Here is a 15,908-nt window from a genome sequence, read left to right as displayed (position 1 = left end):
GCGGCTGGTTGTATAGTAAACTCATCATCATCACCATCATCATTATCATCATCATCAGCCTGACTACGACCTCTGCAGGACAAAAGCTTCTCCCATGTTCCACCAGTAAACTTGGTCCTGTGCTTGCTGCTGCCCATTTATACCCGCAGTCACATCTGCCCACCTAACTTTCTGTCTCCCCCTAACCCGCTTGCCTTCTCTGGGAATCTAGTTAGTACTCCTAATTACCAGCGGTTATCCTGTATACGGCCTACATGCCCGGCAGATATCCATTTTCTCTTTTTGATTTCAACTATGATATCCTCAACCCCCGTTAGTTCCCCAATCCACTCTGCTCTCTTCTAGTCTTCTAAGGTAACACCTACCATTTTTCTTTCCATTGCTCGCTGCGTCGTCCTCAATTTAAGCTGAACCCACTTTGTAAGTCTCCAGGCTTCTGCTCCATAGCTAAGTACCGGCAAGATGCAGCTGTTATATACCTTCCTCTTGAGGGATAGTGGCAATCTACCTATCATGATTTGAGAGTGCTTGCCAAATATGCTCCACCCCATTCTTATTCTTCTAGTTACTTCAATCGTGTGGTTTGGCTACGCGGTTAATATTCCCTAAGTAGACATAGTCTTTTACAACTTGAAGTGCACTATTACCTATCTCTAAGCGCTGCGCTCTGCTGAGGTTGTTGTAAATTACTTTCGTCTACTGCACAATAATTTTAAGACCCACCTTTCTGCTCTCCTTGTCTAACTCCGTAATCATGAGTTGCGATTTGTCCCCCGACTTACTCAGCAATGCGACGTCATCAGCGAAGCACAGGTTACTAAAGTACTCTCCATTAACTTTTATGCCTAACTGTTTCCATTCTAGGCCTCTGAACACCTCCTGTAAGCACGTGGTAAATAGCGTTGGGGAGATTGTATCCCCCTGTCTTACACCCTTCCTGATTGGTATTCCGTTGCTTTCTTTATGAAGCAATATGGTAGCAGCTGATCTCCTGTAAATTTCTTCCAGAATGTTTATATATACTTCATCGACACCGTGATTTCACAGTGTCTGCGTGACAGCTGATATTGCTACTGAATCAAACGCCTTCTCGTAATCTATGAAGGCTACGCATAGTGGTTGGCTATATTCTGAGCATTTCTCTGTAACCTGATTAATAGTATGAATGTAGCCGATTGTTGAGTATCCTAATTGAAATCCTGCTTGTTCCTTTGGTTGATTGAATTCTAGTGTTTTCTTAACTCTCTTAGCAATTACCTTTGTAAATAGCTTGTAGACTATGGAGAGCAAGCTGCTCGGCCTATAAATCTCCAAGTCCTCGTCATCTCGTTTTTTATGTATTAGGATGATGTTAGCATTCTTCCAAGACTCAGGTACTCTTCCCGTCAGGAGGCAGCTCGTAAACAGGGTAGCTAGTTTTTCTAACACAATCTGTCCTAAGTTTTTCAGCAGATGTGATGTTACCTGGTCCCCATCAGCAGCTTTACCTCTTTGCATGCTCTCGAAGGTTTTTCTGACTTCGTCCATTATTACTGGTGGGGTGTCATCAGGGTTAGTGCTTGTTCTTACAGTATTAAGGTCGGTGTTATCCCGGCTACTGTACAGGTCTTTTTAAACCTCCTCCGCTATTTTACACTATCCTTACTATATTGGTATTTATTTTGCCTCCTTTGTCCCTTAGTGCGTACATTCGATTTCTGCCTATCCCAAGTTTCCTCTTCACTGCTTTGATGCTTCCTCCGTTTTTCAGAGCGCGTTGAATTGTCTCTATGTTATACCTTCGTACACCGAATACTTTACGCTTATGAATCAACTTAAAATGCTCGGCCTGTTCTATTTTGTCTGTTGTACTTGAGACTTTCATGCTTTGACACTTTTTAATGAGGTTTTTCGTCTCCTGAGACAGCTTGCCATTGTCCTGTCTAAGTGCCATACTTCCAACTTACACTGCACACTTCGTAATGATACTCGTCAGAGAACCATTCATTGCGTCAACGCTAACGCTGGCTTATTTGATAAGAGCTGAGTACCCGTTCTGAAGTGACACTCTGAATCCCTCTAGTTTCCGTCTCAGTGCTAGCTCATTGATTGGCTTCTTGCGCATCAGTTTCTGTTATTCCTTCTTCAATTTTTGGTGAATTCGAGACCGTACCATAGTATGGTCACTGCATCGTACCTTGCCAAGCACTTCCACATCCTGCATGATGCCTGGGTGTGCACTCATTATAAAGTCTATTTCGTTCTTGTTTTCGCCATTAGGGCTCCTTCATGTCCACTTACGGTTTCCTCGTTTTCGGTAGAAGGTGTTAAAAATCTGCAAATTATTGCGTTCTGTGAATTTTACTAGTAGCTCTCCTCTGACATTTCTAGTACCGATGCCGTAATTTCCCACTGCCTGGTCTCCAGCCCTTTTCTTCCCTACCTTTCCATAGAAGTCTCCCATTAGTGTAGTATACTCTGTTTTTACCTTACTCATTGCCAATTCCACGTCTTCATAGAAGCGTCATCATGGCTGGATAAAGGGACTTAGCCTGTACCACCTTCATCTTGTGTCTCCTATTGAGTTTAATTACGATACCTATCACCCGTTCATTATTGCTATAGTGTTCCTTTGTGTTGCAAGCTATGTTTCTGTTAATAAGAAACGCCACTCCCACTTCTCTTCTGTCAGCCAAGCCCCGATTGCAAAGAACGTGCCTATTCTGTAGCACCGTATCGGCCTCGTCTGTCCTCCTAACCTCACTGAGTGCTATTATATTCCATTTCACACCCTCTAGCTCCTCGAATAGTACAGCTAGACTTGCCTCACCAGATAAGGTGCTTGCGTTAAACATTGCCAAGTTAAGTTCCAATGGCGACCTGTCCAGATCCAGATATTCTTAGCACCCTCTACTGCGTTGCAGATTTGACCGCCGCTGTAGTCAGTTGCTTCGTAGCTGCTGGGGACTGAGGGCCGTGAGTTGATTGGCGTACGGATGTTGGAGGTAGTGGCCAGATACTGCACCAGGGTGGCCAATATTTCTCTTGTGAGGGAGTGCGTCACCAGTGATGGTCACCGGTGAGGCCGCACCCCAGGCCTCTTATTGAAGTTCCATCACCACGCGGATTTTTTTTATCCGGTTGAGAACTGCGCAGCACCGGAATAGGAACCACGGACCTCTTGAATGCGAGGCGGATGTTCTAACCACTACGCCATCGCCGCTTCCGTGGAGTATATTATCATTCCCTGAATATAGTATGATAGCCTTACAAATAATTTGTTCAGACAATTAGAGCAAGCACACGTTAATAAAACTGCTCTGTGATTACTAACTTCGTGTTTAGAGCCAGACTTATGCATAGGTACAATTTTCGCGAGTCACCAGTGATCCGGTATTACCAAAGTTTTCAATGATGGCTTGTATATTACGTACAAATAACTTGACATCCAAGTGGTGTTTTTTTTTGCAAAAGGCATTTGTTGTAAGGCCGGGACCACAATAATTTTTTTACATCTAGTTTTTATAGGAGGCGATAAATTTCTTCTTGAGTGAGATCTATTTCTGGCATTGGATTGTCGCATTAATAATGAGGCAGGGCGTTTTTGGTAAATAATAAAAAAAACGCGATAAACTTTTTGCTATGACATCAGGCTGTACAGTGGTTTTGTTCGCGACAGAAATATGCAATACTGTATGCCGCTCCTCGGAGAGGTACTGCCAAACGTTTTACGGATTTTCAGTCATGCAAAAAAAGCTGAGTGATCGTCAAAAAAAAAGGTTTCTTGGCTGCTTGAATATTATCTTGTAGTGTGCGTGCAAGATCTTGTAGACCACGTGTGTTTTAAATACGAAGCAATTATTGGCGAACTTCGGCGACTTTGGGCGTATCTATCTATCTATCTATCTATCTATCTATCTATCTATCTATCTATCTATCTATCTATCTATCTATCTATCTATCTATCTATCTATCTATCTATCTATCTATCTATCTATCTATCTATCTACCCACCTGGGACATTTAGCCTCCTGGCTGTTTTCATAATGGTATCGATACCAAACACTGCATGGCATAACATTGTAGCGAGAGAGGAAGACGGGACGGCGGCCAACGTGGTCGTGTCATTCTCTCGCCACTTTATTCCACGCCTGAATCGGAGCCGCGTGGCTTTCCACGTCCGACACACCAAGTGCGCTGGCTTGTTCTAATTCTCGCGCAGCTCGAGCTAGCATCAGCTGCACGAGAGGCGCGGCGCGGTGATCAAAAAATGATGATGGTGATGATGGCACCACAGGGCTCCCCCCCTAGCGCTTTGTGCGATTTGAAGGCATATGAAACACCACAACACCGCAACATGATTGCATGTAGGACATATAAAACTAGTCATAACATGAAAATTATGATGCGTATTTCATGAATATTAAGATTTATATTTCATGGTTCTGCTGCTCTTGCGGTGGTTTTCTTTACATGGCATGTTGCAAAACTCCATGGTATGGTATGACATGATTTTATGGCGAACACAAGTGACAGACCCTGACATAAAAATTATGACATGCATGTCATGTAACAAAATGGCTACATGCCACGGTCATGATGCGCTCGCGGCTGTTTCGCTTGCATCACATATACCAAATTTGGTATTATGATACGTAAATAGATAATGAAGGTATGTGACTGGTGTAAGCATGATAATCATAAGAGACGTGTCATGTAACAACATGACTGCAAGCAACGCTCATGATGCGCTGGCGGCTGTTTCGCTAGCTTCACTTATACCAAATTTGGTAATACGAGACGTGAATCGATGACGAAGGTATGATACTGGTGCAAACATGATAAACATGAGATGCGTGTCATATACCAACATGACTCCATGCAATGCTCATGATGCGCTCGCGGCCATTTCGCCAGCTTCACATGTACGAAACTCAGTATTACGCGATGCGAACGGACGACATACGTGAATGACACATCCAAACGTAATAATCATGACAAGCGTGTCATGTAAGCACATGACTACACGCCACACTCATGATGCGCTCGCGGCCGTTTCGCTAGCTTTACTTATGCGAAATTTGGTATTACGTGAGGCCTATGCATGACAAAGTTGTCTGACTGGTGCAAACATAATAATCAAGAGTCGCGTGTCACGTGAGAACATGACTACACGCCACACTCAAGGCGGAAAAACATTTCGACATGACGCGGTGCGCGTGCTCACGGGCGTTCATTTTGTCGCGCCAAGCCGGCATTGCCACGCCAGGTGCTGGTCCTGCCATATACTCGCAGGCGCGTGCCGCACTGCATTCCTTTCACGCGTGCGCGTTGCAGTGCGTCCGGTGTCCCTCCGTCACGAAAAAAGGGAGACTCAGTGTTGTTTGGGTAACGCATCGGCGTGAAGTGCAGCATGTCGCATTTCACGCTGGTTGCCGTCGGCAGCTCCGATGGACGCTGGTCGCGCCTGGCGTCAGACTATAGAGTGGTCGAGTTTTGCTAACGTAGCGTCGCTGTGCCCAGTGTGCGCGTGCGTCAACGCTACATGGGAGTATAATGTGCCCATCATAAGGCGCTCGCGGCGGTTTTGCATATACGAAATTTCGTGTTACACATATACGAAATTTGGTGTTACTTGGTGCCAATAGATGACAAAATATATGACTGGTGCACACATGATAATCCTGACATGCGTGTCATATAAGAACACGACAACATACCACGCTCATAGCATGCTTGTGGCTGTTTTGATAGCTCCACATATACTAAACTTGGAATCACGTGACGTGAATAGATGACGAAGGTAAAAAACACATCCTTACGTGGTGATCATAACCAAAAGTCTTGTACGGCTTAATTTACCTGCACCTCGTAAGGTTGCGCCGATTTGAAAGTGACATATAAACTTCCTATTTATGGTTCACATATCATTGATTCCCACTGTACGTGGGATCTGCCTATCTTTATTTTGCGCTTCTTTTTAATTTTCCTGTTTATGTGAATGATCACGTGCGAAACCTGAGGATTTTCTCTATTAACTCGCTTTTTCCAAGAAGGATTGCAGTCTTCTTCACAAAAACATGCAATTTGCTCAAAACGTAACCATAACGTATTCACATATTGTATTAACAAAAACTGGAAAACAGTTATCAGTATATTGCGAGGTTTTTTCTGTTGATATAGATTAATCTTTGATAAAATGTATTGAAGACATTACGCGTTCACTGTTGCCTAAAATCGGGCAGCAGAATACGATTATTTTGTTGTCTGAACAATCACTTTCAGTATTCACAGTAATATCATGAAATAGGCTGCTAACAAATATCACATCAAGAACAGAACTTGAGGAACCTACTATTTTGGTTGGCTCAAAAGCTAGTTCACCTAAAAAGAAAGTTGATGACATATGCAACAATGAATCAGCCTTTTTTGTGTCGGTATTTTGTGTGAGCGGTCAGTCCAGTAAATTCCAGTTAAATTAAAGTCACCTGCGATGATAATATTAAAACGTTAGTTGGTGTGCGGTGCAACGTAATCATGCCCGACATCGAAGTACTCAGCCGGAGCATTTAGAGGTCGGTAAACTCCGCGCAGGAATATACTGTTTTCGTGAAAAGTAAGTTTACACTAGACACTCTCATTACTATGTATGCTATCTAGAACGGCGAATTTAATGTTCTAATTAGAGTCAACAAGCACTCCTCCTCCACTTGATTCTCTGTCTTTGTGGATCAGCCGATAATAGGACCGTAATACACCTGAATCCTAGATATTTTCATGAAGCTATGTTTTGGCGATAACTAAACGTCAGCTTGATAGGCTGCAACTGTGCATTCTAGAAGGCTGAGCTTATTTACTACACTGCGAGCATTCATCAATAAAACTCTGATAGTTTTACCACTTTGTTGCCACCTGTTCTTATGAGTTGTCGGGTCAACACGTGTGGAAGGCGTTCACTTTTGTTCAATTCTTCAGCCCTCGTGCTCATTTCAGATAATTGTTTCGCCGTTTATTTTCAGGTTATCGAATGCCAGTGATACTTTCCCTTTTTGCTTTGTGGTTTCTGAAGAAGGCCACACTTTAGCACGTGTATCACGTACCACCTTTGAAAAATTCTCCGATAATAAAATTGTGGTGTCTTTCAACATGAAGCAACTCAACAAAATTTTATTTTTCTTGGCAAAGTTAAATAGTCTGATGATCACAGGCCGTGTTCAGTTGCTTTGCTTGTGGCCTATTCCTTGAACTTGTTCTATGGACGTAACTTATATTTCGTAGAATATTTCCCAATATTTGATCTCGCACTTAAAGCGTTTTCACATCTTCGTCAGAGGCCTCATTTAATCCGTTAATGACTAGGTTATTTCGTACACTTCTATTTTACGAGTCATGAACCTTCGATTTCATTAACTTTTATTGTGCCTCTGTAGATTCAAAAGATTCCTTACAATATACTATCTTTTCTTCACATTTTTTCCGTAGTCTTCTTTCACTCTCAGTGACCGATAATTTTTCCTGCATATCTGCAACTATTTTTTCCACCGGCTTAGGATTTTAAGACAGTTGCTGCAATGTTTCTTTGTTTGTTTCGCTCCTTTAGAATGCGAATCATTATGTTCCGCTGCGAACAATCGTCTGAATGAGAGTCAGGACCGGGGTTTTGTTCCACACATACGGATATTAGTAACAGCAAGCGAACAACAATGAAACAGTCCCTCAAAGTGGCAAAACGATATTGTGTGCTTGTATCACACCAGAAGTTATGATTTAGCGTATGATTAGAGAAGAAACGTATTATAACAGAAGAAAGTGGTCGGAAAGTTCTTCAGAGGCGCATCGAGTTTCGACGCGAGAACGCGAACCCGTAAAGAAACCAGTGATTGATATGCTGTGCAACGCCAAATATCCAGCCTTCTAAGAGTCAATGGTCGTCTCCCGTGGCGTTCGTGACGAATACGGACAGAACCCTACGTTTCTGCGTAGACTGCTCTCGCCTGAAGAATATCACGAAGCATGAAGTGTAATCTCTCTCACGCCTAGATGACACCCCGAACCGACTTCACCACGTGCAGTAGTTTTAATCGTTGCCCTTCAAGACCAGCTACTGGCAAATCAAAGTCGACTAGGCAGCCCAAGAAAAGATTGCCTTTAAAACCCCAGATGGCGTGTTCGAGTTCTAGGTCATACCTTTTAGTCTTCTTTCAGGCCCGCGACATTCCAACGAGTTATAGATACAACTCTGGCCGGTTTGCCGTGGCAGACTTGCCTTGTGGGCGACGTGGTCGTATTTTCTCAAACACTTCTAGCATTATGCTGCTGTAATTCAAGTGATCAACAGATTTTTGTTTTCCCTGAAGCCATAAAAGTGCCATTTCGCGCACGAGGAATTTTTTTGCATCAAGAGATAAGTGAGTCCAGAGTACGCCCCGACCCACAAACTACCACTGCCATTGCTATTTTCTCGCCACTTACTGCAAAAAAGAGCAAAAAGACCGCTGTGATGTAGTTTTTCGGCCTTTGCGCCTATTACATACAGTTCGTCAAAAACATTGTCCGCATCGCCAAGCCCGTACTAACGTCGAGTGCAAGTGGGAAATGAGGCACGAGAAAGTACTTGAAGTACTTGAACGACACCTGCAGATGCCTTAGATTTCTGATACTCTCGCACTTGAACGAATACACCAAAACAGAAGTACACACAAGCAGTCTAGGACTCGACGCTGTTGTGAAGAGAACTAACAAACTAAAAAGTGTGATCAATTATGATAGCTTGTCACTTCGAAATGCGGATGCGACCCATTTCACAGAAAAAAAAACAGTGCCTGTCCACCCCTTGGGCTGAATCAGTTTCACCCCTATCTTCATGACAGGACATTCAAAGCTCTGAGTGATCACCACGCCTTGTTTTGTCTAGCTACCTTGAAAAAACATTCAGCTCGCCTAGCACGGTGATGCTCGAAACTTTCGAAATTTCACATGGTCGTAGTTACGAAGGCCGAAGAAAACACTCTAACGCCAACTGCTTGACCCGTGCACCTCTCAACCCACTACCACCAGAAGGCAAGGAAAAGTTACTCTTGGAAACTATAAGTGCCGATGACTTCGCGAAGCGGCAGAAAGTCGGCCCGGCGAAGTTGCGTTTGGCGGGCCACCCTTATGCCGCGGCCGCCAGGACGGAAGAAAGACAGCCGCCTCATTTTGTAGAGATAAGGAGCAGCACCAAGATGCCCTGCTCTTTCCTTGTGCCAGGCACTGCGAGACTGAAATTACTGTACGGAGCACTGCTGTCTTTCAGGTTCGCGCAGAGATTCAACATGTGGCGTCTTCGTGCCCTGGTAAAAGCCACAGTGCCCAGCTTGCGCTGATTACGGATGTTGGACCATCACGCTGTGCGTTTCCGACTGATGAGCCACTGATGCTCATATCTGCAGCAGATGTCCAGACAAGGCCTATCAGAGGCGCCTTGACCGCGACTGCCGTTCGAGAAAGCATGGGTGGTTAGCCAGAGCGGCGAGATTACAGACTGGTTTCACCCCGCTCAAGCAAGATTCGCCGAAAGAGCCAGCATCGCCGGGACCATACACGTGTTTGGTTTGTGCGTTTGTGTATGTGTGTTTGCTGCGGGCGGTGCCGGGATAATGACACTCGTGTCTGCTGCGGGACATGTGATTGGACAGTGCCGTGTGGACCTATTCTCTGATTTTAACATATGGGGAGGCGAGACTGTATTTAATCAGCCCCTTCGGGCTGCTGAGTGCTTGTTCAATAGACAGCTTTTATCAATGTAGAGCTTTCAATGTAAAGCTTCGGGCGAGAGTGCCCGTGCCTTGTACATAATGTAAATGAACCCTCTCGACGACGTTCAGCCTCCTCCTGCCTTGTTATCTTGATCCCGGATCTCCGGTGCCGCAAACCCCGGTTGCAACAGCACTCAGAGGTTTTATGAAATGCTTAGAGGGCAAGACCTCCACCGTTCCGAAGGTATTCAAGAGAGAACTGGTGACATTGTTGTTGTGAAACGGCGTTCTCGTCAACGACGTCTTGCCCTTTCCAGCGAGACACTTTCTTGCGGTCCTTTCAGCAGTGAAAAAAGTTGGAAAGCCCTACACGTGACCCCATGGCTGATCAAATCGTAGGTTACTGCACGCTCACAAGAATAAAGGAAATGCGCTACTGGCCACTCATGGCGGTGACGACGGCATGTGCTGACGTCGCTCGCAGTAACATCGGGATTCCATGACGCTGTGGCTATGCCGGCTTGCAGAAATAAATGTATTGTCGTAGCCACCGATGACCTCAACAGCTACACTGAAACAAGGGCCATACCTAGATGCAGTGCTGTCGCGGTAGCCAAGATTTTGTTGAAGAAACAGTGCTGTGTGATGGCGCTTCAGAATGCCTCATCGCCTACCTAAGTACTGTTTTTACTGCGAAGCTAGCTCAGGAGATTTGTAGATAGAGCCAAACACCGCTCGACCGGACAACCACCTACCATCATAAGACCAACGCGCTCACAAAGCGTCTAACAAAGGCCACCGATGACCTGCTCTGAGTGCTTGTGTTGCTACAAGTACGGCAATAAAATATTTCTCCTTGAAGGTGCCGACTGCTGCCTTCATCAATGTCACGACCACGTGACAGTGTGCTCTTGCGTTTGTCGGTAATAATATCTGGGGCTTTTCATACCAAATCAGATGTGCCGTAGAAGAGATATACGGAAATTCGGAACATCTGGTGTTTTTACGTGCTCTGACGTCGCACAGTACACGGGCCTCTACCCTATCGGCTCCGTCAAAACGTGACCGCAGCAGCCGAGATCGAACCCGTGACCTGCTGCTCAGCAGCCGAGCACCGTAAACGCTCCGCCTCCGTGGCAGACGGCCATGCGTGTATATGTGGGCAAGTATATAGATAGGCGTGTGTACCGAGCGGGCAAGGGGGGTGCTTAAGGTTTGAAGAAAGTTGCTGCAACGTTTTCTTCTTTCATAAATGATCACAGGCATCAGCCTGTGCTGCGCCCATCCACACTGAGAAAAGTATGGGGGGCGGAACTCGCCCATTTTGGCTACGCACTAGGAAGCATTGTCATGAGGCGAAATTTTCATGCAGCGCAGCAGTCCCGTATTTATATTATAATACTCCATAGCATAACTGTCACACGCTTCTGCTGAGAATATTGTCTTCTGTCTTACAGCCACGCGCCGCCGCCTTTCCGCGTTGCTGGCAGCATATACGACGCCGTTGCTCCTTGCGCTTGCGTATTGCAGAGGAGTCTGCCGCTGAGCAGGGTCTTTGTAGTATTAGGTCTGTTATGTCTTATTCTGTTGTAGCTGCCCTAAAATTAACGTTACAAGTGACGCGGTTGTAGGCTTCGTGGACCGAACAAATGCTATACCTTCTTCACAAAGTTCGATTCGTTGTAAGGGAAATCGGATTGATGCAGCTTTTTATTTTAGCTGCCATGAATTGACGCATGTGCGGAAGTATCTGAGGACGGTCTGAATGGTAAAGCTAAAAACGGTTTCAACTTTAATCACCGTTTCCTGCTTCTGCAAGGCTATATTGTCATACGTGTTTATTGCTGTATAATAATGTGCAGGTGTTATCCCACAGATATTGTAAACAGTGCTCACCGCGGATTGTTCTGCAACGCTTCTTCGCGATTGTTCAAGATTATAATAAAAAGATAACGCACAGGACGAAAATAGTCGAGTTTATTCGGGAGCTTAGGGTAGAACCAGCACTCGCACTATAATATTCGATGGCGCATGTGTCAATGCCGACGAACATGAGCGCAGGATCACATCACTCTACATCCGACGAGTGTTCACGCTGTTTTCAGCGTGAATCGCTTGCACATTGTTCTTTAAAATCGCAGTCACAGGTTCGCCCGAATAGAAAGTTTATTCTTGACAATCTTGAGACTGCTCTCTTCGTTGACGTCATTGCCATGTGATAATATTAGGTAGCTTGCATTGATCGCGGTGGTTCGGAAATATGGGATAAGGTAGGCAGGTCGATTCGACCGCAGTGGCAAGTCCAGCTTTTAAGCATGCTTCAAAACTTGATGCCGGGGATATAGTCCACAGTTTTTTGGACTAAAAAGATGGGTCACTTCAGAAGGCTTCCCTGTTCATAATGATTTTTTTACTTTGGCCACTCCGCAAAGAGTTCATATGCAGACAGATGTATATACGCATAAACGGCTCAAAATTGTTTTATTTCAATTGAAAATATTTATTAGGTGCATAGGAATCCATTCCGTTAACTGATATATGTAGCTGCTTCTAACGTTATAGGAGGGAAGCCTCTTTGATTTACGCTCATGAAGAGACACAGTCCGAAAATGCGGAAAACACTTCAGCATAGTAGTGCACTGTTAGGTGTGCACACGTTCCTTTCAAGCAGGGAAGTTTTCCCACATTCAATTGTAACCTCGTGTAACATATAGACTATGTTATGGTACTTGAAAGTTTCTCGTAGCAATGGTGATGAATTTTTATGAAATATATGCAGCAGTGGATTTAATTCTGTTTTATGTGTTTTATGTAGTCATGCATACCTAAGTAGACATTACGCAACGAGTCAGTGTCATGGCACTTGGTAAATAGCGTTACGAGCAGGTTTTGGTTATGACCAATTTAGACTAATCAAAAGCAGCTACTGTCAAATATAGACGCAAGCAAAGCCAATTGCTTCAGCTTCGCAATCCCCCAAATTTTGTTATTGCCAGTTGCCTAAGGCTTGTTTACTAGGAGGGGCTGGAGCACAGAGACATTAGCCTTGATTCACCACGTTCATTCTATAACTGTAAAAAGTATCGAGACAGCGAACAACACTTAGCATGCATTTACGAGTCATTACAGTTCTCACTACCGGAACAGTGGTGGTTTTTATGAAAATAACTTTATCATACATGTGATTTTCTGCTCAGGAAGACATTTTTTAGCGAACTCTGACAGAAAAAGATTGGCACTATGCTTATACTTTGGCCTTCTCTGAAGCAATTTCCTTTGTCAAGCACATGATTACAGGATTAGGACGTTCATGTAATCATCATAACTATAACGTCGAATTCAAACCAGTTTGCAGATGAATAGGCCAGCCAAAATAAAGGAACATTGTAATAACTTATAAAGGCAAGATTTATAGGCAATAAAAATAATTTTTATGCACCAAAAACGAAAAAACTGGCAGCCAAAGCTCTAATGATCCGTAATGAAGTTGAAGTTTATTTCAGGCAAAAGCAAAAAAAAAGAAGAAAGGTACAATTTGCCTAGAGGACCGGCGAAAAGGCATAAAATTCACAAAGCGCCTGCCCCCTGTAAACCCAAAACCCACCAAAATAACACAGTGCTCAGTGTAAAGTAAAGAGTCAATAAGAAATTGAGCATAAGTAGGTTTCTAAATGCAAAAAATCAACAGGAAAACATAAATAAGCAAAAATTTGCGCAGGCAATGAAATCAATAAAGCATATGCGTGCCCGACAAATGAAGCAAACTGTAGAGGACATAAACAAACACTAATGTAAGACATGTCAAATACCTGAAGAAACTTTAAATTTGAATACAAGGTTTCAACAATCAAAAGACAACAACATCAATAAGGAATATGTTTGACCGATAAATGAAACACAGTTTGGATAACATAACCAAACGTTAATGTGATTTACACAAGAAAATACTTCGGGGAATATGAAACAAAGCTGGTGACGGTGATTACGTTTGTGTAAATAGGAAGTGTTCCTGTATCTTCTTTTTAAAAATGCCATATGAGACTGTATTGTCAATTAGAGAAGCTACAATCGGTTGTTCGTTCAGGAAATGCGAAATTCGATAAAATAGTTTTTGTGTGCCGTAATTTGTACGTGATTTCTCATATGTATACAACCTGTGCCGTAGGTTGTGACTGTGATCTCTCGGTAGATGCCTCTGATAAAACCCTGATCGATCAGTTCGTACCTGTTTATAAATAAGCATTGCCAATTTTTGTTTTATGACGTTCGTTACCGTAAGTATTTTATGTTCCTTGAAGAGAGGCACGGCATGATGCCTGAATGACACCCCTGATATTAGTCGTATAGCTTTTTTTGCAAGGTGTGAATTTTGTCAGTATTTGCTTTAGTCGTACTCCCCCATACAAGAAGACAATAATGGAGATGTGAGTGAACAATAGAATAATATAGTTGTTTTTTCAACCACAGAGGGAGGAGTTGTCGCAATTTGCAGATTATACCCGTGGATCTGGAAACCTTGGTACGAACGTGGTTGGTGTGTAAGGACCAGTCTAAGTATTCTTGAAAAAGTATCCCAAGAAATTTATGCGCTGTTACACTTTCAATTTTCTGCCCTTCAAATATTATTGTGGGCTCGCTTGTGATAGCCTTATTGCATGGCCGGAATAAAACATATTTTGTTTTTTTGGTGTTTAATTCTAAATTATTACACTTAAGCCAGTCAGATAGATGTGTCAGCCACAGGTTTGCTTGTTGTTCAAGGTGATTGAGGGAATTACCGGCGAAGAATATATTTCTGTCGTCCGCGTAGAGAACATCGGGTGTTAGCGGTATGTTAGGTATATCATTGATATGAATCAAGAATAGCAAAGGCCCTAAGATTGATCCTTGTGGAACGCAACAAATGTTATTACCTACGTTTGATTTAGTGTCGCCGAGACTGGTGTACTGTTGCCGATTGCTTAGATAACTTTTTATAAGTTCTAGAGCCTTTCCTCTAATTCCATATGAAGGGAGTTTCCGTAATAAAATATGGTGCTTAACCGAATCGAACGCTTTTTTGAAGTCGAGAAAAACCCCTATGCTAAGTAATTTATGTTCAAAATTGTCAGGTATTTTTTCTTTAATATCCAGTAGTGCTGTTTCAGTAAATTTTTTCTTTTGGAAGCCATACTGTTGTTGTGTTATCACATTTTCTTGCAATAAGTAATTTGAAAGTCGTAGGTTGATAACTTGCTCAAATATTTGAGAGAATATAGGTAATAATGAGATAGGCCTATAGCTATTAAGGTCATTGTTATTACCGCCTTTAAAGATGACAGATACTTTCGCAATCTTTAGCTCATCAGGAAAAATACCTGAACTAAGAATTGTGTTGTGTTAATCGAATTGATAACTTGCTCAAATATTTTAGAGAATATAGGTAATAATGAGATAGGCCTATAGTTATTAAGGTCATTTTTATTACCGCCTTTAAAGATGACAGATACTTTCGAAATCATTAGCTCATCAGGCAAAATACCTGAACTAAGAATTGTGTCGTAGTCATCGCGCTATAATTATCAGTCTCCAACAAGCCCAGCTTTCACCCCGTCGAAGAGGTCCAGTGTTTATGACACCCGACTGCTTACCCGAACATCGCTGGATCGACTCTCGGCTGTAGCGGCTGTATTTTCGATGAACGCGAGAGTATTTAGGGCTCATGTACTTAGATTTAGTTGCAGGTTAAGGAACCCCAGGTAGTATAAATTTACGGAGCCGTCCACTATGGCGTCTCTGATAATGTTATCGTGATTTTTGGACGTGAAACACAATTTATTAGTATTAGCCTAGCTTTCAATCATGTCCCTTTCTGCAATGGTACAGTTCCCGAATAATTGAACTATAGCCAATGTCGCTCTTAAAATTGCCTACCTGAGCCTTCCAGCAACGCAGACGATGAGGTTTGCGCATCACTATTGGAGGAGTGAGTTACATGATGGTGCTCTTGCTGTCTCGCGAAATGCGTGAACGTATACTTCGGGCCTGATTTACTCTTCCAGTACATCATCTTAGTTCATGACCTGTTCGATCCTCATATACTACCATGCGGGTGATGTGTGTACTATGCTAATTCTGATTTTGTTATAGTGCCATTATCGAAGTTTGTTCTGCATGATGCTTGGTTTTGCATTCTACACATGCAAAAATGGG

At 43.2% G+C, this 15,908-nt stretch overlaps 1 protein-coding gene across 2 annotated transcripts in view; it reads left to right on the top strand.

The window, feature by feature from the left end:
* Nucleotides 1-15,908, top strand: part of LOC142770398 (uncharacterized) — a 169,642-nt gene that overhangs the window by 137,045 nt on the left and 16,689 nt on the right. The window lies entirely within an intron of this gene.

Source organism: Rhipicephalus microplus, chromosome 1, assembly GCF_043290135.1.
Source record: "Rhipicephalus microplus isolate Deutch F79 chromosome 1, USDA_Rmic, whole genome shotgun sequence".
In the NCBI taxonomy this organism is placed as follows: Eukaryota; Metazoa; Arthropoda; class Arachnida; order Ixodida; family Ixodidae; genus Rhipicephalus; species Rhipicephalus microplus.
This window is presented reverse-complemented; position numbering and strand designations above follow the sequence as displayed.